This window comes from Pelophylax lessonae, assembly GCF_965119305.1.
Source record: "Pelophylax lessonae genome assembly, chromosome: 8".
Classification (NCBI taxonomy): Eukaryota; Metazoa; Chordata; class Amphibia; order Anura; family Ranidae; genus Pelophylax; species Pelophylax lessonae.
This window is the reverse complement of record NC_138775.1, coordinates 38,380,259-38,403,340: the sequence shown is the minus strand read 5'-3', so window position 1 is coordinate 38,403,340 and position 23,082 is coordinate 38,380,259. Positions and strand designations below refer to the sequence as shown.

General features: G+C 43.9%; 1 protein-coding gene across 2 annotated transcripts in view; it reads right to left on the bottom strand.

Moving 5' to 3' along the window:
- The window catches only part of PDZRN3 (PDZ domain containing ring finger 3), a 386,786-nt gene that overhangs the window by 225,097 nt on the left and 138,607 nt on the right, over positions 1-23,082 (bottom strand). The window lies entirely within an intron of this gene.

Here is a 23,082-nt window from a genome sequence, read left to right as displayed (position 1 = left end):
TGCGTACATTACTCCACCACAGTTGGAAAAGTAGAACACTTTTTAGGACCTATTCACGCTTCTGCATTATGGTTATTTCTGAAACAGAAAAGAATTGTGGAATCAAATCTGTTATCAAAACTGTTTCCCTGGGAGTACCATCCAGAGCAAAAAAAAAAATAGAAAAATACCCACATTAATAATAGGGACCTAAAGTGCACCCACACAGAAAAATTAAGCAATACAATATATGCCAAGTATATAGACATGAGAGTCAATTTTATTCACATAAGTTCATAAAACTTGTACAATCATTTTCTGAAAACACGTATTTACTCCACCATACCACCAATATACCACAAAGCTTGTCAACGCGTTTCGTAGCTAAACTGCTTTTTCAGGACTGGGCAAAAAAGAAGATACAGTAATTCAAGAAAGACTGGTCCATTAAATAATGTGTGGGACCAGCAGGTAGGTACTGCTGATACCATATATCTGTCCTAAAGAGTTACGGCGCAGCCTCATATGATGGGAGCCCCAAGTGAGTAGAATAATAATGCACACTTTGCACCAGCAAAGTATGACTCTCCCAGCCTGTGAGGAGACCCTAAATAGGGGTAGGTAAAGTTGTAAAGTGTGATAGATGATAATATGAGGATTGAATGTTCCCAAAGGCACTATACATATAGATAAAATAGGGCAATATAATGTCCTGGATTGCACCCAGATAATGAGTCAGGGAAATGGCCGTGAAAGCTGCCAGTACTAGAGATGGGTGCATCCAGCGCACTACAGCGAGGTGCACAACGGCGCAAATCAGCAAACGTGCGTATGCAATGGCGTGTGCATAATGTGACAGATGTGGCCACTTGCTGGCCTATATAAGACTGATACTAATTCCACCAAATTGCTGGAATGTTGTCAGCCTTCCTGTGTTCCTTAGCCTCTGTTTACTTTCCTTGGATTTTCTGTTGTGACCCGGCTTGTTCCTGACCTGTTTGATCTCTTCTGGTGTTCACCCTCTGGCATGCTCTACCAACCTTGCTCCTGTTTGATCACCTGTGTATAACCGCGGCATGTTTTGCGGACTTTTCTATTATTTACATGCCTGCCTTCCTGCGTATGACCCCGGCTTACATTATGGACTTTGCTATTACTACCTGCCTTCCTGTTGTGACCTCCAAGTTCCTGTTTCTGCTAACTGCCTTTGTCCCTGGACTGATTACCCATGTTTGATCCTCAGCCTGGCTTCTACTACTGTTTCCTGTGTGCACAAGTTTGCCAAGTACATCTGGAGTTTCCCAAGAGACATCTGTCTTGCTGTGTATCCTGTCATCTCTAGCATCCACCAGGTGATCACCGGCCCAGCTCTTCAGTACCCTGTTGGCAACCTGTGTTTCCTTGGGCGCTATGCCTCCTGTACCACTTTCAGAGGTGTACCGCATTTAGCCGCAAGGGGAGCCCTCTCAGCACCTTGGCCTCGGATCAGGTACATGACATAATGTATATCTATTATAAATACACCAGCTAACAGAATGAGGTCCCAGGGATGTATGCCATAAAGCCCCCGTGTATGCATGTGTAGGTACTGACCATGGCATGGATACTAATCCATTATGGTAATGCGCGATATAATGCGTATGTTATCATGCGTTACCCCAACATGTGATTTTCAGGTGTTCCCATTAACATTTATGGGACGAGAAAATTCACAACCCTAAACAGTGGTCTCCAAGCTGTGGCCCAGGGGGCAAGATGCAGCCCTTTGCTTGCTTTTATCTAGCCCTTGAGGCACTATTTTATCCAGTGATACCGATAATGGGGCATACTTCCGACCCACTGACACCAAAGAAGGGGCACAAATCCTCCCAGTGACCCCAACAATGGGGCCCAATGACACCATTGATGGAACACAGTTCCTCCCAATGACCCCGGTGATGGGGCACAAATCCTCCAGATGACTCCGAAGATGGGGCGCAATTCCTCCAACTGACCCCGACGATGGGGCACACACAATTCCTCCCACTGAAACAAATGATGGGGCATTATTTTTTCCCACTTACATCGGGACCTTTTCTACTGCCAATAGCCACAGTCCAACCCCCTAAAAGTCTGAAGAACAGTAAACTGACCCTTTGTTTAGAAAGTTTGGAGACACTCAGTGTGAATGGGGCTCATTGCAAATGGTACCACCACTACAGTAATTGTACAGTACAGCACAACATACTACACAATGCATTATACAAAGTATAAAATACAGAGCTGCATAAATGTGCATGGATTTTTTATCAGCTTTACATATATAGAGAATTTCTCCTTGCTACAAATCCCAGAGATCAAAAAGGTATTGAGAGTTGAGTATGATGCATGATTACCCCTGCTGCCTATGTTTAAAAAACCTTTCATAATATAGAACAATATACAGTAGGTATAATCCAAATGCTTTTTTTAAATGAAAAATTGGTCTCAACTGGATATCTCTCAAATGCTTTTTACAGCTCTTCAAGGTCCATTAAAAATTAAAACACAACAATCCAGAAAGTCATGGTCAGTGGAAGACAGCGTTCTTAAGAATGGACGCCAAGCAGCGGCAGGAACAACATCCCAAAAGAGCTAGAGTGTGAGATGGTGAAACTAAACAAAGACACTGCTCCCCGTCGTGTGGAACGCAAACCCCACGAGAAGCTCCCCATTGTACAATAAAATATTGTCTTGCTCATAAGAAAACACACTTGCCACTTATTTACAAAAAAAAAGTGAAGCTAGTAACTAGATTCCAACTTAAAGTGGAATTAAAGGCAAAACTTAAATCCAAACCTATTCTGTAAGCAGGGCCGTCTTTAATATTGATTGGGCCCTGGGTAAATTTTCTTGGGCCATCGAAAATCCACTTATAACCTATTTGCAGGCAGTGCGGGCTCAAGGGGCAGCTGCTTTGGGCCCCACAACAATGACTGGGCCCAGGGCAGCTGCCCCTTTTGCCCTGTGTTAAGACGGCTCTGTCTGAAAGCCTAACCCATCTAGCCCTATAAAGAAAGAATCGCTGTACTTACCTATTCTGTAGCTGATGCGGTCCGGTCTCACGCTGAACTGTCAGCGGCAGCTTCAGTGTGTAGGTGAGGCAGCCGACAATGGAAGCCATATAGTAACTCAATGGGTGATGTCACTTTTCAGGCATTTCCCAATCGTTGTTGGCTGTCTCTTCCACAGAGAACGCCACTGGAGACCGGACCGGAGTGGCTGCATAACAGGTAAGTATAGCGATTCTTTCTAACAGGGCTAGATAGATTAGGCTTAGAATGTTGCTGAGAGTAGGTTTAGAGTTGGTTAGGTTTTGCCTTTACTTCCACCTCAAAGAGGAACTGTACTGTGGAAACTATGCTTAAAAAAGTCAGGAAGAAGGCATGTGGAATAATCTGTGTCCAATCAGTTTCTGCAGAGCAGGCATGGGCCAGGAGTGATCGGACTTCATTGTCCGTTACACCTGGCTACCTCTGATCTGCTGTGCCTAAACAGGGGGACGGAGTCCACTCTCATTTTTTTAAGTGGGCCTGATCAGACCCGGAAATGGGCAGGTATAAACGGACACCGGTCTATAGGGATGAATGGACCTTCTGGTCAGGTCCACCAGAAAAACTGACAAGTAAACCTGATAGGAATGCCTATCTGAAAGGGGCACATGGCCTTTGGTCTCCTACAGCTGATCTTTTCGCCATCATTGACTTGTTCTCTACAACAGAACAGTGTTTTTCAACCTTTTAACCCTAGAGGGACCTTTAAAATAAATTTCAGATCTTGGGGCAAAACCTTGCTAAAATCAATTCATTTGGTGGTTAGTAGGAAAATACCACTTATACTGGTGGCTATTGGGAAGAATGACCCCCTCCTAAATGGTGGTCAAAATGCTACCCTTACAGACAGCTAAAACAATTATTGGTGTCATACACCTGGCTCTGCTAAGTGGTGATGACCCTAGAACTATGCAGGGACCATCAATTGGGAGATCAATCAGCCATAGTTCAAGGAACCCATAGCAACCTCTGAAGGATCCCTGGTTAAGAATAGCTGCTATATAGGGTGCATGCATGCTATTTAGTTTGCAAAGCATGCTGATAAGCAGCCTGTTGGTCACATGACTTGCACCTATAATATCTTCAGTTTTCTTTAGGATCTCCCTGATGGTATAAAAACCTGGGGTGTTCTATTGAAGTGATATTTACTTCTTTTTTTTTTTTTTTATAGTAGTTTCTGTAAATCAAGGAGAAGGGTAGAAAGAGCTGGCATAGTTGGCACCCTTCACAAGTGCCTACAACAGGCCCAGTGGTTCATATTATTCCCCGCAGCACTGGAGGATATGGGGGGGCAGAAGACAGAAGATTTCAGGAGAGCAGCCACCAGCACACGGCACACTTCTCACACATCTGTTCCTTGTGATGTTTTTTTTTTTTTTTTAGTTGCCTAAACTTAGGTTTTAAAGGATAACTAATGGAAAAAACTTAGTTTTGGATAGAGTGGAGAGGGATTAGAACACCAGTTGGGTTTTTTTGCTGTCTGTGACCCAGTTAGCAAGATTCACCCTCTCTGTCCTTTTTACCATTATCATTGAAAGTGGAAGCAAATCCAAAATTTTGAGTTGCCCCCTGAAAAGTAATAGAGAGAAAATATTCCAATGGGGACACTAGTTTTGGTGACCAGGGGGGATCCGATGGATTCCCTTCATTTGCACGGATGAGACAGGAAGTGAAGGGAAATAACAGATGGCCGAAAAAAAGTCTGACAGAGGTTATAATCCACCTTCAATCTATCTAGAAATTTATAAAAGTTTTCCTTATAGTTCCACTATAAGTTACCATGTTAAAACTTATATGAAATTGTGCTATTAGGGTTTACATTTACTTTAATGTTGAACCCTGAGCACTAAAACTTTAACTTGATTATTTTTCTCAAATGCCACAAAAGATTTAAATCCACTTTGTGTGCAAGTAGCAGTGACATCATCACTGTGCTGCACATAGCCTGGGTGGAAAGCAGAGCAGTGGGAGGGGGCCAGCAGGCTCCACCCAGTAAAGGCTGCCTGCAGACAACTACAGGAGGGGGCAGAGACAAGACCAGTCACCCTGCAGAAGGAGAGAGAGCAGCAGTGAGTGGTCTTTATTACAGGAAGCCAAAGTTTCACACTGGATTGCGGCACAGATCTGGAAGAGATACACAAAGCACACCAAGATTCAAGAAGCATACACGTGACTCTTTTATTTAAACAGCAATTGCTTATTTTGGAATTCAGCTTTGAATTAAATTGTTAAAGCGGAATTCCGGGCAGAGAAACTATTTTTTGCTGAACATACCCCCGGGACAGTCAGGGCTAGCACATTCCACAATGGCTAGCCTCTGATCTGTCCCGGTTCGCACTTACCTTTTAGAAGAAATACTTACTTAGAAGATTTCTTCCACAGTGTTTCCATCTCTGTTGTGGGCAGCTGAAGCCGGCGCGGTCCTCTTCTCTGTCTTCTTCCGCGTCTTCGTGTCCCAGAATGCACTGCACCGGCCCCTCTCGTCACTTCCGGTGCGGCGCCGCATTCCTAAACAGCTTCTGGGCATGCCCAGAAGCTGTTTAGCAGGGGAATGCGGCGTCGCCCGGAAATGACGAGCGGGGCCGGTTCCGTCGCATTGATTCCTGGGAGCTATGATGTTTAGCTCCCAGGAATCATCGCGAGGCAGGAAGTGACGGGGTGAGCCGCGGCTCCGAGGGAGGAAGCAGTCAGAGGTGAGTATTTACGATCTTCAATAAAAAGGTGAGTAAACAAAAAAAATAAAAATAACTATCCAATTCCTTTTCAGGTGAGCTCTACCTAGCGGAGGGGCACAAAAAAAAAAATCGTTTTTGTGCCCGGAACTCTTTAATGTAAAAAGAAAAATGTGTATTTTAGTAAAATGCAGTTGCTGGTCAGTTTCCAACCAATGCTATACTCCCCAATAAGAGCCTTTTCTAATTAATAAAAACCCAGGAACACCCACAGACAATTCCAATCTGTGGCTGGCCAGCTTGGCCTGCTTTCCACACAGTCCAATTTTTAAAGTCTAAACTTTCTCTTGTGAGGTCTGCTTGAAAAACAATACTCTATTTCTACATGATGTGTCAAAGACCTTCACTAAACAGCAATAAAATGATCAGCTCTCACTTGGCACACTTGTAATCCTATTCGTAATATCGTCTATAAATTCCTGTCTTCTGTTAATCAGTCTCGACCTCTGTGCGAACATCTACCCTCAGTACACCGGCACGCTGCTATTACAGCTGAAATAATAAATATTTCTCTCGCAGTTACGCCTAAACTGGTTTTATTTTGGAGGTCTCCATGACATCACAAAGCGAGTTTGCGTGTTTTTCCAAATCGCCTCCCCTTGTAGACACAGTAGAAGTTCTCGTGTTTGTAACAAGCAATTAGTAAATATTTGGCTACATTCAATCCGGCGTTTATTCTGCGCTGTCCTCTTTAGATGCAAAACTGCCAACTGTTTTTGATATGCGACAGGCTGAATACACAATTTTCACTTTGCGATTTTGTCAACAATTGATGCAGTGCCAGGACTGATGTGAATGGTTCTATGTGCCCTACAGTGTTGTGTGATAAGTCGGCACTATAGGAATACTGGAAATAAAAAATAAATAGTACTAGGAGTAATTAGGGGGTATAAATGAGCTTTAGAAGAAGCAGAAAATCCCTTTGTTTGTCTTTGGGCTCTTGTCACACTTCATATTGCTGAACAAGCAATAAAAACAGTTTAAAACAAGCCCCAATTCACCTTTGTAGCTATAGGCAATGCAGAGAAATTTCTCTTTAATGTTCACAACAGAAGCACTAAAATCTCAGCTTTTTTCTATGTAGAGTAGATCTTGGCAGTCTGCTAATGTAAATGCACAGCAGGTCTTTCCAAGAGCTAATTTAGGCTCGGTTCACGGTGCGATGGAAGACATTGCATGTGATTTGCACCACACTGCTGTGCAAATCACATGTGATGTCTGTGCGATGCAAATTCAGCCATACAGATTGTATGGCTGAATTTGCATCACCATTCGAACCAAACTCGCACAGGACCCTTTTTTGGCCTGCACCAGATTCGGATTGCATAGGTGTTCCCACCTATGTGATCCGATCCATGTCCGAAATGACAGCTCGCACTGCAATATGCGAACCGATCTGGGGGTGTCATTTGCTTTGTATTGACACTCCTAGCAGTTTGCATATGGCAGTGTGAACTGCCTGTGAGTTGGGTGCGATGCAGGAACTCCGCAGTGGATTCGCAGGGTTTCCACTTAAACCCAAGTTCACTATATGGACCCCTTATGTATTTATACATGTTGATCATATCCCCCCCCCCTTAATCTCCTCTTCTCAAGAGAGAATAAATTCAGTTCCTCTAATCTTTTCTCATAGCTGAGGTCCTCCAAGCCTTTTATCAGTTTGGTTGCCCTTCTCTGCACTTTCTCCAGTTCCCCAATATCCTTTTTAAGAACTGGTGCCCAAAACTGAACTGCATATTCCAAATGAGGTCTTACTAATGATTTGTACAGGGGCAAAATTATATCTCTTATATACATCCTTTCCATGGAATTGAATAGGGATTCTACTGTGCGATAATAAAAGTACAGCTATCTTTTTTATTCCAGTTATACTGTTCTAGACACAGCTAAATGAAGTGACACGGGGAACAAAGGCATAAAACAAATATGTCCTGTTTATTCAGTTAAAGGTACATTCCGGTTGGGGATTAAAGCGTGATCTGCCACGGGGGCATAACAGTTTGGAAACCCCAATTAATTTGAATGACGGTTTTCTAGAAAGTACAGACAACAGACACTTTAATTAGTGACTTTCTCAACGCGCTGTCAGGTGTGTTTGCAGCTTTAACCCTGCCTAGGATTCTATGTAGCCCTCGGGTCATGTAGCTTTCTAACGCAATATGAACCAATTCCAACACGGAAGAGAACAAATGATAATTCGTTAACAAAACAACAGACTTCCTTCTGAATATCCTTACCAACGCAGGGAGTAATATTAAGAAAAGCAACTATGATGCCATGTATTTCATATTATAAGTCATTTGTTTAAAAAAAAAAAATAATAATAATTACTTTTACTTGCACATCAGGGTCTCCAGCAGTTACCTTCAAATTCAGAGCTCCCTCTAGTGGTTTTTCTACAAATCTCTATATTTAACACTTGAAAAAATATGGAAATGCATGCGTTTTATAATGTAAAAATTAAATGACTTTGAGGCAAACAAAGCAAGAAAATACCCCCTCCCCCCCCCACCCTCTTAAACTGCAACACCATTTACATACATTTAGACTGCATAAGGGAAAGGATCGACAAGTACATTGGTTTCAGCAGGCCCTATATTTTAATTAAATTTTTATTTGGTATGGCTTTATTACACTGTTTGTTATTTAAAGTGGTATAAAAAGTCCTTTTTTAAAGAATTTGCAAACAGGCAGAGTTTTTATGACAGGAGAGACCCTATCAGTCTCTTTTTATATTAAAAAAGCTTCCTCCTGCTAGTCAGCCATCATGTACACTGACCCACGCATGCACAGATCAGCAGACATATACGGCACCTAATCAGTGGGAACCTGAAAGGAATATCAGGCAAATATGGAGGCGCCGAGGACCCGCAGGATCGGTGACAGCGCAGCGCTGCAGGGCACATTGCAAATGGTAGGTCTGAAAAAATGTGCTACTATGCAGTCCACATTATGGCATAACTCACCTAGGGGCTCATATACTGTAGTTAAATAACATTTTTAAAATGTGCTAAAAAAAAAAATAGAAATGCAGCTCTGGCCACTATCACATGGGAGTGCCTGGTCCAATCTAAAGAGGATACATGTAAGACACACTCCTAAACCTTGTGGACAGCCTTCCCAGAAGATTTGAAGCTGCTATAGCTCCAAAGGGAGGACCAACTCAATATTGAACCCTTCAGACTAAGTGTCTGAAGGAGTGTGTCTTTGGGAGCATTTGACCATTCTTCCAGAAGCGCATTTGGGAGTTCAGGCACTGATGTGGACGTGAAAGCCTGGCTTGCAGATTCTGCTCTAATTCATCCCAAAGGTGTTTTATCAGGTTGAGGTGCAGGCCAGTCAAGTTCCTCTAACCCAAACTCGCTCATCCATGTCCTTGTTTGTGTACTGGTGGCCATCCCGAAACTGTTCCCACAAAGTTGGGAGCATTCAATTACCCAAAATGTCTTGGTATGCTGACACCTTAAGGGTTCTCTTCACTGGATCTAAGGGGCCAAGCCCAACCCCTAAAAAAACAACCCACACCATAATCCCCCCTCCAAATGATTTGGACCAGTGCATTTGGATGAGCGAGTTTGGGGTGGAGGAACTTGACTTGCCTTCACAGTGTCCTGACCTCAACCCGACAGAACACATTTGGGATAAATTAGAGCAAAGACTGCTAGCCAGGACTTCTCCTCCACATCAGTGCCTTACCTCACAAATGAGCTTCTGAAAGAATGGTCAAAAATTCCCATAGACACTCTCCTAAACCTTGTCGACAGCCTTCCCAGGAGAGTTGAAGCTGTTATAGCTGCAAGGGTGGGCCAACTCAATATTGAACTCTACGGACTAAGACTGGGATGCCATCAAAGTTCTGTGTGTGTAAAAGCAGGCGTCCCAATACTTTTGGTAATATAGTGTATTTAAAAAGCTATTTATTATTGCTACTAATGCTTCCTTAGAATACCTTAATAAACCAAAATGGCTGCCCTCACTCACTAATACACCCTGTAACGCCAGTACTATGTGCAGGAAACCGTGTCAGCATGTCCTAACGGATAAAAATAAAATAAAATTCCCCTTGTAAATTCAACATGTTTCCTCTGTAAACAGGTTCCTCCCTTGTTAATGCAATTAATTAAGTAAGAAATCTAATCGTAAGTGGCTTTTAAGACTGTTACAAGCAAGTAATGAAGGGAGCCAGTCAGTACGTAATTCCCCCGCGTACATGTAGAATGGAAATTTAAAGTAAGGCCTGACAGCTCGTCTTATATTAGAGGGCTCAGGGGAATAACCGGCAGCCCAGGAGATCTATAATTACCTCTAACGTGACACTTTGAGCGTTGCGTCATCCATCACTGGGCAAGAAATCTCCTTTCCGTGTTTATTTTGGTGTAATGCTGTATGTTCAGGGAGCCCCCGTCTGACAATGTCTCTTTTCATGAGAGCCGAGGAGGTCTCATTAGGTAAGGAATGAGGCCTGTACAATAGCAGGACCCCCAAACATAGTAAATCAGGGCCAGGCAACGCCGCTCACCACCGGGGCCTAATGGAAACTCCTGGGAACTTAAATATCCCTTTCCCATTATTAACAGTAATAGCGGCCTGCCAGGCTGGGCTGGTAGAAGGTGACGTTGACTACTGATGCAAAGGCCATTGTACATGTGCTAACCAGAGACGATCCATTATTTTATCAGTTTTTGCACATTTAAGTAGCAATGCAGGGGACATTTTTCTTTTGCTTTAAAGTATATGTGAACCTTCACCTTGTAAAACAACCCATCCAGTTTAAAATAGAAATGAAAGGCAAAACATTCGGGTATAATATAAAAGACATTATAAATACCTTTTTTCCCCCTTTTCTATAAGTGATCACATTCCCTCTGTTCTTAGCTACATAAGGAGCTCAGAGAGATGGGGAGGAGAAACAGCAGTATGCTGGTCTGGGAATGGCTGTGCAGAGGGGGGGGGGGGGGAGTGCGTATCAGCAGAAGTCTAATTGGAGTCAAATTGGGAGTCATTGTAGGAGAGCAGGCTGAGTTCCCAGCGCAACCAAAAAACTGACCTCGCTGTGCTCTCATGCCTAATGTGGTCCATTTTTAATAAGAAAGCAGAGGGAAACACTAGGTATTTCACAAAAAGGAAGCAATACAAAGAGAACGGGATACTACATGGCAGAGGCGTAACTAGAACGTTCAGGGCCCCGGTGCAAGAAACCATGAAGGACCCCCCGGACCCCTGGCCAGGGGCCCTTCCCTTGAAGCCTGGGGCTCTTCCCACTAAAACTGGGGCCCTTTACTCTCGTTGCGGTGCCCTTTATAACGGTTCCGCTACAGGACCCTTTCACAAGTTCTGCAGTGGGCCCCCTTCCTGCCACGGTGGTGGAATGCCAGGGCCCGGTCGCAAGTGTGACCTTTGCGATCCTGGAAGTTCACCCACTGGTGTCAGTAGTTTTTATTGTTTGGTATTTTAATTGTATTATTTTTTATAATTTTATTTTATTTTTTTACAATATCTATGACTCTGTCCATTCAGAAAAAGAAGGAGCTGGTAAACTACATATTTACCGACCCCTTTCTGGTTCTCTATTGTGACACATCCCCTGCAGCAGCCGGCAGGAGAGGGAAGGGAGCACAGTGGGGGGGGGGGGGGACCAACTGAGCACACAGGGGCCCAGAGACAGCAGGACACAAGTGAACTGGATAGGAGGAGTGGCGGGGGCGGCATACAGAGGATCCAATCTCCTCCATTTTCCTCCTGCAGCTACAGGAGGAAAAAGGAGGACAGTGATTTCTCTACATGCTTCCCCCGCCACCCCTCCTATCCAGGTGTACAGGGGAGCCGCAGAGGCCCCCTGGAGCATGGGGCCTGGTTGCAATTGCAACCCCTGCAACCCCTGTAGTTACGCCCCTGCTACATGGTATAGAAGACACATATCAGGAATATGAAGTTTTGGGTTGACATTTTCTTTAATAGACCAATGGTAGTTTCTCTATTTTGGAACTAGTACAAGCTAAGCTTCTGGAATTGTGCTGAAGCAAGTATGGTCGGAGTGGCCAAGATTAGCTGTGGGTGTTGTCAGCCTCCCACTGCTTTCAATAGGGCTGCCTCTCCATGCTAATTGCGGGGAATCTCCACAGGGGTTCGCTCATGTAATCAGCGTCGGCTCCATTTCCAAGTGTGAATGGGGCCCCCAAAAAAGTTTGGGCTTTACGTAAACTTTAAGAGAGGAGATCCATATAAGGGCTGGATTGTAGATTAATGATAAAAACTACCCCTACACGTGTCATGTATTCCTTCATTCTCCTAATTGGTCAAAGGAAGTCCATTATTCATTTGCTCCTAGGTTTAAGAATAACAATTTATCAATGAGATCCATTTGTACATTCATTTCTCAATTTGCACTGAACAAACACGTCTCTGCACTGCACGGTTCTTATCCAAATACCCTGACAATGGCGTTTATTTACCTATTGCTGCTCGGCTGCTGGAGAGAGAGGCACGAGTCCAAAATCTGACCGGCATCATTCTGCTTGACTTCACAGCTCCCTTCATCCTTCACAGCTCCCTTCAACCAACTTTGGGGAAAGTTTGACTTTTGCTGTGTGATTGTATATTCCTGTTGCTAATTTTTATTTTTTTTATCTTTGTAACACTTCCTAAAGCACCCCATAAATCCATGATAACATGTAAACCTTGAAAGCATATATAAACCCAAGGACAAAAAAAACGATTGCATTAAAAATATATATATATACAGTATATATATATATATATATATAAAACATTGTTATACAGATTTGAGAGGGGGGGGGGAGGGGTGAAGGTCTGCTTTAAGTGAGCAGCACTGAAGGGGATCTAGAGCAGCATGTTCCCTATGAGTGATAAGAATTTCAGCCCTTATGTTATTCTTTATATCCCCATCCCAGCAAGAGTATTAAAGCGTTACAAAACCCAAAACATTAAAATCAGTCTGTATATGCAGTAAAGGATGCTTGTTATACTCACTGTGGAACCTAAGGGGTTAAAGGAGTTGTAAAGTCAGAAGGCTTTTTATCTTAATGCATTCTATCTATGCATTACAATAAAAAACCTTCTGGGTGCATCAGCCCTCCCGGCCCTCCTAATACTTACCTGAACCCCTCCTCTCTCCAGCAATGTATACGAGTCCCTCGGCTGTCTGGGACTCTCCCTCCTGATTGGCTGAGATACAGCCGTGGCGCCATTGGCTCCCGCAGCTGTCAATCAAAGTCAGTCAGCCAATTAGGAGAGAAAGGGGGCGGGGCCGAATGGCAGTTCTGCATCTGAATGGACACACAGAGCTGTGACTCGGCTCGGGTGCCCCCATAGCAAGCTGTTTGCTGTGGGGGCACTCGATGGGAGGGAGGGGCCAGGAGAAGGGAAGAGGGACCCGAGAAGAGGAGAATGTGGACTGCTCTGTGCAAAACAAACTGCACAGAAGAGGAAAGTATAACATGTTTGTTATTTATTTATTTATTTTTTAAACGAGACTTTCCAATCACTTTAATACTAAGCATTGTGTAAAAAGGCTGTCTTCTCTAAACCTTCCCTTCTTCCACAATCTGCAATCCATCTGTTGATAGTACAGAGCCTTGGGGGCACTCTGCACATGCTCAGTTGGTGTGTATTGCTAAAGAATTTTTTTTTAAAGTGATTGGCACAGGGCCAATCAGCACTGTCCTGACAAAGGGTGAGGGGCCATGCAGCCTCATAGCTCAGTCAGAGGAGAATGAAAATTCCTCCTACCACATTTAAAGAGGGTTTAGCTGGACACTGATAGAAGTCACAAGAATGCTATATATTGCTGATGAGAAAATTAATTTAGCAGTTATTATTTATTAAAATTATTGAACTTCCATGTTCTGTGTACTGTGGGAGGCCAGATATAGTAAATGCAGGGTGCTGGGTTTAGTAACACTTTAAGGATCAGTTTTCCAGCATAGGTTCTGCTGCTGCAATATGCAATTTTTTTAAGCAAGAACCAAATATTTGAGTGGGCCTGTTCATACGATAGCATTGCTGTGTATCCACAAAGACTGCAGTATGTATTATAGAGTGAAAGGTAACATCTTATCTCAAGTGGTTGAGTAGGTGGCACTCAGACTCTACAATGAGAACCAAGTCAGAGTCTCCTGTTATCTCTGGCGATCCATCCGCATCTCCATGGTGTACTCCGTGTCTGCGATTATTTATTCAAGTGTTCATTTAATCCGAGCCTTGAGTCCTCCGCAATATCCATGTCTTGTTTATTTTTCCACAACAGATTGTTGGCAAGCTCTTGTCAGAATTGGCAGAGACTATATCTTGGGACGGAATCCATCTAATGCTATCTGGACTCTGGAGGTTGGAAGCCCATGAGGTCCATCCTGGGGGGAACACTGCTTCTTCTTCCAGGCAATACTAAAATTCATGTTGTTGGCCTCAATGATCAATGTGAATGAAGAAGCATTTTAGAACGCTTGAGTTGCTTATAGGCAGCCAACCAGATACGTTTTCACCTAACCAAAGTGTAGGGTTCTACAATGATAATATATTTGGTGATGAACAGAATCCCTTGGGGTAGATTCTTGACTGCAGTGACATCTATCTCTAGCCTCCCTTACCTTGTTCTACTTTTAACATTGACGATAAACTTGTATTGCTTTTACATTTTCTTTAAAGCGGAGTTCCGGGCACAAAATCAACCTTTTTTTTTTTTGTGCCCATCCGCTTGGTCTCCTTCACCTGAAAAGGAATTGGATAGTTAGGTATATATTTTTTTTTTTACTCACCTTGTAATTGTAGATAGAAAATACTCACCTATTCTTCACTTCCTCCCTCTGTGCCGCGGCTCCGCCGTCACTTCCTGGCTTGCAATGATTCCTGGGAGCTGAACGTCATCGCTCCCAGGAATTAATGCGACGGCACCGGCCCGGCTCGTCACTTCCGGTGCGCCGCCGCATTCCTCCACAGCTTCTGGGCATGCACCGGAAGTGACGAGAGGGGCCGGTGCAGGCGCATTCTGGGAGAAGAAGACACGGAAGAGGACGCAGAAGAGGATCGCGCCGGCTTCAGCTGCCCACAACAGAGATGGCAACTCTGTGGAAGAAATTTTATAAGTGAGTATTTCTTCTTGCAGGTAAGTGCGAACCATGACAGATCAGAGGCTAGCCATTGTGGAATGTACTAGCCCTGACTGTCCCGGGGGTATGTTTATTGAAAAAAAGTTTTCGTGCCCGGAACTCCGCTTTAAGATCGATTCTCTTTAACAGTAATTATACAAAGGTTAAAGTACGGTTGGCCTTCTGAGCTGACTGCTTAGCACCAACAAATTAAAGCAGAAGAAAAGCCTAGGTCTAACTATTCTTAAAAATGTTCCCTCCCCTCCTCCCACCTATCACACCTAACCTGTAGAAAAAAAAATGTGCATACTTACCTTTTTTTAAAAGATAAGTTGAGGTTATTTGTTTTGGAATCATACTTACGTAGGTGGATGCAGCATCAGTCCGATGCTGCATGTGTCACCTGCCGGTTCTAAGGCTGAGCACCGAGCGATCAAGCACCGTTGATCACTCCTTTCTCAGTGCTCCCTGAGCAGAGAGCTGGCGACTGTCAGTCAGTCAGTCACCTCTCAGCCCCCCCCCCCCCCCGCGCTCATTGGAGCACTGAACGGTGGAGGGGGTGGGAGCAGCTGGCTCAGGCTCTCAGTGGCTCTGTGATGTCAGCCGACAGTGGTCTTCAGCCCGCTGTCTGCTGAAAATGCGTCAAAGGAGTGCAGAACAAACTCCATAGGAGAAACACAGCCAAACAAACCTTGGCTGTATTTCTCCTTTAATCTGTTCCGGTCCAGTTACGTGATCCTGCAGCTTTGGTTCAGGTAGTGCTCAACAATGGCTGGGAATTCTAGGAGCTGTAACATCACCCATAAGCTGCGATAGCCCAGCGGTTGTCAGCGCTCCTACCTCTCTCCTGCAGCAGAAGTTCACTGACATAGGGGAGCCAGGGCTACGGTATCACACGACCAGATCAGACTTAAAATAGGTAAATCCATGCATCTTTTTAAAAAATGTTAGGAAGGATAAGTATGAGGAGGGGGAAGAGAACATTCTTAAGAATAGCTAGACCTAAGTTAGCTTTAAAAGGATCGCAACTTGGCTGGTTCATAAGGTACTGGCCAAATTTCGGTTCATCTATGGCCATTCCCACTCAACAAACATTAATCTAATGATCAACTTCTGTTGAACGGGCACATTTGTCTATCAGCGTATTCTGACAGCAGAAACCTGCTGTTAGAATACAGTGGCACTGCAGCAAGGATTCCTCCATGCACCTCACCTGTGCAGAAGAAGGCAACCCCTCATTTTCTTCTAATCAACCCACTGGCTGATTTAAACCAAATGAGTCATCTATGATCTGCCTTAGGCTTTTCTTCTACGTTATAGTTGACTAAACACTAGCAGAATTTAGTTCAAAACTTTCATCTTAAAGTGTTACTAAACCCACAACAGTAAACTCAGTCTGTATATACAGTAAAGCATGTTTGTTATACTCATCGTGGAACCTAAGGGATTAATCCTTCACATTGTGTAAAAAGGCTGTTTGATCCTGTCTCCTCTGATCCTCCCCTTCTTCCACTGTCCCCAATCTATCTCCTGATAGTAAAGAGCCGTTGGAGTAACTCTGCACATGCTTAGTTTGTTGTGTATTGCTAGAGAGTTTTTTTTTTCTTGGGAGGGTGCATGTGATCAGCACAGAGCCAATCAGCTCTGTCCAGACAGAGGGTCAGGGGTCCTGCAGCCTCATAAGACAGTCAGAGGAGAATTAAAATTCCTCCTACAAGCTTTAACCAGACACTGATAGAAGTCACAAGACTGCTATATACGGCGATGATGCAAATAGTAGCATTTCCATGTTCTGTGTACTGTGGGAGACCAGATCTAATGAATGAAGGGTTTAGTAACGCTTTAAAGAGGTTGTAATCCCTCTCTTATAACTTGTACCTATAGGTAAGCCTATAATAAGGCTTACCTATAGGTACTGTAAATATCTCCTAAACTTGCACCGTTTAGGAGATATTTATTTTTAATGTAGCCGTTGACGTCATTGGTGCGTGTGCTCTGAAGGATCGGCCACCCGTGCCATTCCTTCAGAGCCCTGTGCCGTGAATGGCGGCTCCCGTGTGAATGCGAGGAAGTGATGTCATCGCGCCTCCGTCCAATCAGATGGCTGGAGGACGCGAAGCAGGACGGCCGAACATGTCGGCCGTCCTGTCACTGAGCAGGGGGCACTGTGGGGGCTTCATTCCAAGGTAAGTATTTCATAATGAGCTATTTTTACAGGGATTTTTTTTTTTTTTCATTTTTTTGGGGGGTTTACTTCCTCTTTAAGAATGCAAAAATGTTCATTACTGGAATCAAATTGACATTGTTTTCGATGGCAGTGATGAAAAAATTGGAAGGTGCAGGATGACAATTTTTTCTCAAACACATTTCTAACAATGTGTGTGGGTTTAGTCCATGTGTTCCTAAATGGGGAGTTAAAAGCAAACAAACTTTAAAGTACTTTGATCAAATGTTTAGAGAATTTTCATAAGAATGGTCTTATGAGTCTACAAGATCTACTAGCGTATGGCCAGCTTTACACTGTTCAATACAAGGAGTAGGATCTTCAGAAGGTAACCTATTACTGGAGGCCTACAGCCATGGGATTCAGTGGAGCCAGAGGAGAGCTCATACTTAAACCCGTACACACTTGATGGAAATCGGACGAAATATCCTCAGATTTTTCTCTCTCTTGCTCAGCGTTACCGTTTTTAGTTGACAGTGCATAAATGTTCACGAAATTTCTCGTCCGATTCTTTTTTATGGGACATTTGTTCCTTGTCTTCCGGGTCATCAGCAACTTCAGATCATGCGCGGTCTTTCGTATGCGATTTTTCACGGACGTACTGCATACACATTAAACGAAAATTGGTCGTCTGGGGACGGACGATAAAAATTTTGGTGTTTGTCCCTTTTTCGTTGAAAATGTCAGCATCGGCTGCTGAAAGTTGTGTACACACTAGCCGAAAATCGTACGATTTTACCTCGGACGGGAATTTTCGGCAGATTTTCTACTAGTGTATACCCCACTTTAGCAATATAAAATGCACCCTGTGATATTAGCCTCTGCCGTTTACTCATCAAACTCTTTTGTCTGTACTCACAAAGCATTAACATTTACCTTATTTAGAGTTCTGTAACACCAAGTTCTTTTAAGCTGCTATGATGTATCTTCAAAATATAGCCCTATCTTTTCATGTTGGGTACAAAATAAAAAATACATTTTTTTCCAAGTCTAACTTATCTACTCTACAGCCTGAAAAGTCAACCTATAAAACCTGCTCAGATTTCAGACAGTTTCAAGATTTTTCCCATTTCAAAGGCAAAGAACATTTAAGGGACACTTTGTTATTTTAATTGTCCTTGCTGACACCTTTAGATATGATGACATATTTCGTCTTCAAAAACAGACTAGGGGATATAGAAAATAAGAATGAAAAATGAGGGAATTTTTATCTATAGGATGTCATAGCTTGCAGTATAAAAGTAGAGAAGTACAAAAAAAAAAAAATGTATAGAAATCTGAGACTGGAAATACACTAATGTCCTTATACAGATAGGAGTGCAATATACAGTATATCTAAGCAATGCATAAAAATATTCCGGCACATTAAGAACTAGTACAATAAGTCGTGTTAAGAATTTGCAAGTTTAAATTAAATGAGGAGGATACTTTCATTTTATAATATCAGAATTGCAATTAAAATACAAACAATAGTTGTTTTTGCCAATCCCATATAAGTATACTTGAAAAATATATTTTTGTGTTGTGAGTTCTGCATGACTGCTGGCGGTCTTTTTCCACAACTTCCGGGATTCCCTGCATGCCTTGCAGTTTCCTCTCGATTTCTAAGGACTATATATCCCATGGTACCTTGCTGCCTGCAAATAGTGAATCCTGTACTGACTCCGCCTCCTGAAACTCCTCTGTAGCTCAGAAGGCAGGTTCTGTGAAATGTGTGATTAGCTGAAGGAGGTGGCTTTTTTTTAGCCCCCAAATCACACTTGTGAATGGAGCCGACTCTGATTACATGAGAACTTCAGTGGGGGATAAGCTGAGTGGGGGATAAGCTTCGGGAGGCAGCCCCATTGAAAGCAATAGGAGGCTGACAGCATCCGCAGCTATTTGCGGCCACTCATGTGTAATTGCTTGTGGAGTGATCACCTACGAGTAATGGGCCCTGAACGAGGATTGTCTATGTCCAGGGCTGCTCAGTTATAGGTGATCGCTCCATACGAGCCGCCATAATAGGTGGTGGGAGCTGTCAACCTCCCACTGCTTTCAGTGGGACTGCCTCCCGCAGCAAATCGTGCATGTAAACCCTGTCGGGTCTATTTGCAGGTGTGAATGTGGACTAATCTGCTACCAGTTGGGTCTTTGGTTTTCCAGGAACATTATATTAATACATGATCTCCCAATACTTCTCAATGGCTGCAATTGCATTCAGTATTCCTGTCTCTAATACAACATGCAACCGAAGGAGTGAGATGCATCTCAGTAACCCACAATTTACATTGAAGAATAAGAACATCACTTTCAGAGGCTCTGAATATTTAATAAATGACTTTTACGAATGAGTGGAATGCATTTTCAGGGTCTCTAGCCTACAAAAGGAAGGGAGTGAACAGCTATTTTAGTTGTAACTCCTCTTAGCTCAGATTTGCTGTCAAGTAATTTCACTGAGCGAGCACACGTACAAGATTAATACGGCATCAGAGGCGTGAGATTAAGCGCACAGCCGCTGTGAGAGGCAGGATTTTACTTGATAACTAATAGATTATACCACTTGACTGGGAAGTCCTTTTCATGCAGCATATGGTGTAATCTTGGGCACAAAATATTGAGTTACAAGAGCTGCTAAAAGCAGACTGTGCCGATGCTGACACAGCAGAGGGATCATTGGGCAGGATGAAATCAGATCAGGTAAGACGGTGGAGGAATTAGAATTTTTCAGACACTTGTCCAGAAGTATAAGGCTGCACTTTTATTTTTGCAAAATGAACAATGAATGAGCAGTTCAGCATGTCCTGAGGATAATAGCTGGGAGCTGAGGAAGAGTGATAGGTATACAATAAAGTACTATGGGGGCTATTTATAAAAAAAAAAAAAACTCAATGTGCGAATTTATGAGCATTCACTCAGCCATCACAAATAATCCCTGTAATGTTTCTAATATATTTATTTTTTTATTGTCAGCTCCATCAAGTGGCCATAATGTGGTATTTTCCTGAAATACCTCAGTCCATTAAAAAGCCATATAGATGGAGCTGATGATCATAGGAAATAAACATACTGGGCATAATATGGGGAGTATTTGTGCCGTGAATTATTTGAAATAGACTCCTATGAGTGTGTGTGTATAGACCACAGGTGTCAAACACAAGGCCTGTGGGCCGTATCCGGCCCTCCAGGCCATATCATGTGGCCCTTGCACCTCTCCTGCAGCTGCTGTATCTCCCTCATCTCTGCCCCCACGTTGTCTCAGCAGATGGCAGCAGAAAGGACAGAACTCCTCTGCCAGATCCTGTGCTTCCCCCTGCAGCTGCAGAGAGGACCATCCCTCCCAACTCAGCATTTGGCAGCAAAGAGGAGGACACAACTCCTCCTACAGATCCTGCACCTCTCTGTGCAGCCACAGCACCCCCTCCTCTTCGCCTCCACTAGTCTCGGCATTCAGCTGACTCCAGCCCTCCTCCAGACCCTGCAGTTGCTGCTTCCCAGCTCTGCCTCCAGCTTCTTCCCAGCAGCAGCACGTGGTAAAGGGAATGCACTGTGATGTAAGGGAGGGTGGGGGGCTCTTGAATTCTAATAGTGGTGGGCTACAGATAGAACCAGCCCTCTGAGGGCGACCATAATGCTGATGCAGCCTGCGATGAAATTGAGTTTGACACCCCTGGTATAGACCAAAGTTTAAAATTTCACCAGCACACTGATGTTGCAAAACAAAAATGGAAACATTTATTTGCCACCATGTAATGCATGCAATGTTTCAGGGGCCACTGAGGACCCCAAGCATCAGTGACAAGTTTACATAACAGAAGCAGAGTTGAAATACCCAGCTTGACCAATCACAAATCCCCTGTGCAGCAGGACCACCCCTCAAAATGTCAAAGAATAAATTAATATATGTAAATATTAATCAAAACCACAAGCAGGCATTACAAGGCCAGAGAAAAGGGCAAGAGCATGCACATTCAAGAATTTGCCACCAACCACTATGATACATGCAACCCGGTTGTCAAATAAAGTCATTAAAGAGGTCAGATGCCAACCAGCTCCACTATTGCCATGGTAAACACCTAACATCTCCAAGGCTGAAACTGGAAGTTGACACCAAATCAGAAGTGTGTAAAAAACCCAAATTTTCCATCAGGACACAAGGAGAATGTCTATATCTAGGTTCACACATCCATCAATAGCTGTGGGGTGGGCAAAAACATAGAGGAGTGAGGCAGCATATACACCACATGGCAAAAAGTTTGTGTGCACCTGACCATCATACCCACTGGAGCTTCCCGGATGTCATGGGATATAATATGGAGTTGCCCCCTTTGAGGGTACAATAGCCTTCACTGTTGGAGTCTGTCTGTGAGAATTTGTGCTCACTGAGCCAAAAGAACATTTGTGAGGGCAGGTAAAGTGATGTTGGGAGAAGGGAGAGGAGAAGACCTGGCTCCCCAGTGGCATTCCGATAACCCCAAAGGTGTTCAGAAGTATTGAGATCCTTCATATCAAAGACAAGTCTTTACGGAACTGTGGGGGGGGGGGGGGGGGCTGGTTAGTTATACTAGAACGGGGGGGGGGAACCTGGTTAGTTATACTAGAACAGGGGGGGGGGGACCTGGTTAGTTATACTAGAACAGGAAAGGCTCTTCTCCAAACTGTTGCCTGAAGGTTGGAAATGCACAACTGCTTAAACTGTCTATGTATGCCGTAGTATTAACAGTACCCTATGCTGTGAATATCTGATTGCAATAATTGGAAGGTGGCCAGGCCATTTGGCATATATAGAAATGTTTTTTTTTTTTTTTTTTTTTTATAACCCCATGACCTTCTGCTAGCACAGAATGTTGAAAGTTAAAGTGGTTCTAAAGGTTCAAGGTTTTTTACCTTAATGCATTCTGCATTCTAAACCTTCTGGGTGCAGGTCCTCCCTTATACTTACCTGAGCCCCATCTTGACCCAGCATTGTGCATGAGAGCAGCAGCTCTCCTAGGTCTCTCTCTCCTCATTGGCTCACACAGCAGCAGAAGCCACTGGCTCCTGCTGCTGTCAATCACAGCTAATGGGGGGGCGGAGCCGAGTCACGCCTTAAGCGGAGTTCCAGCCATTTCACTCACCTGTCCAGCGGTCCAGCAATGCGACCGCCCGAAGCCTCGATCCTCTCCCTCGGCGCCGGCATCACTGCTGTGGGCACCCGGCTGTGACAGTTTGCGGCTTCGCAGCCGGGTACCCACTGCGCATGCGCGAGTCGCGCTGCGCGTCTTGATTGGCCGGCAATCTTCTGGGACCTCTGACATGTCCCAGAAGATTGCAGGGAGGGAGGGGGAGAGGAGAACTTCAGTTCAGGGTGCCGCGGCGCTCCGAGCAGAAGTGGGAGCGGGTACCTGTCAAAACTAGGTACCCGCTCCCCCCCCAAAAAAATGACATGCCGAATGTGGCATGTCAGGGGGTTAGAATACCTAAAGCGGAAGTTCCATTTTTGGGTGGAACTCCGCTTTAAGAGGCTTGTCATTGGGGCACTTGGCAGGGGGGAGGGGCCAGGATTACTGGTGGGGGGACCCAAAAAGAAGAGGATCTGGGCGGCTCTGTGTAAAACCATTGCACTGAACAGGTAAGCATAACATAGCAAAAGTAATTAGGGTCAAAACATGTAAAGCTGTCCCCTATGGATCTACTGAGGTAGAGCAATGAAATCAGTGATCAAATTAGACCAGGGATCCACAAGCTACGGCCCTGTTGTGGAACTACACATCCCATGAGGCATTGAAAAACTCTGACATTCACAGACATGACTAGGCATGATGGGAATTGTAGTTCCTGAACAACTGGAAGGCCATAATTTGAAGACCCCTGAATTAGACATAGAAAGTGTTCCTCAAGATCACATCTCTTGTGACATGTATTTTTCTTTTAATTATTGATAAATCTGCCACGCCATACATAGACGGCTGGTATCAATGTAATCGTCAGCACTTGGGGTATATGATTTCATT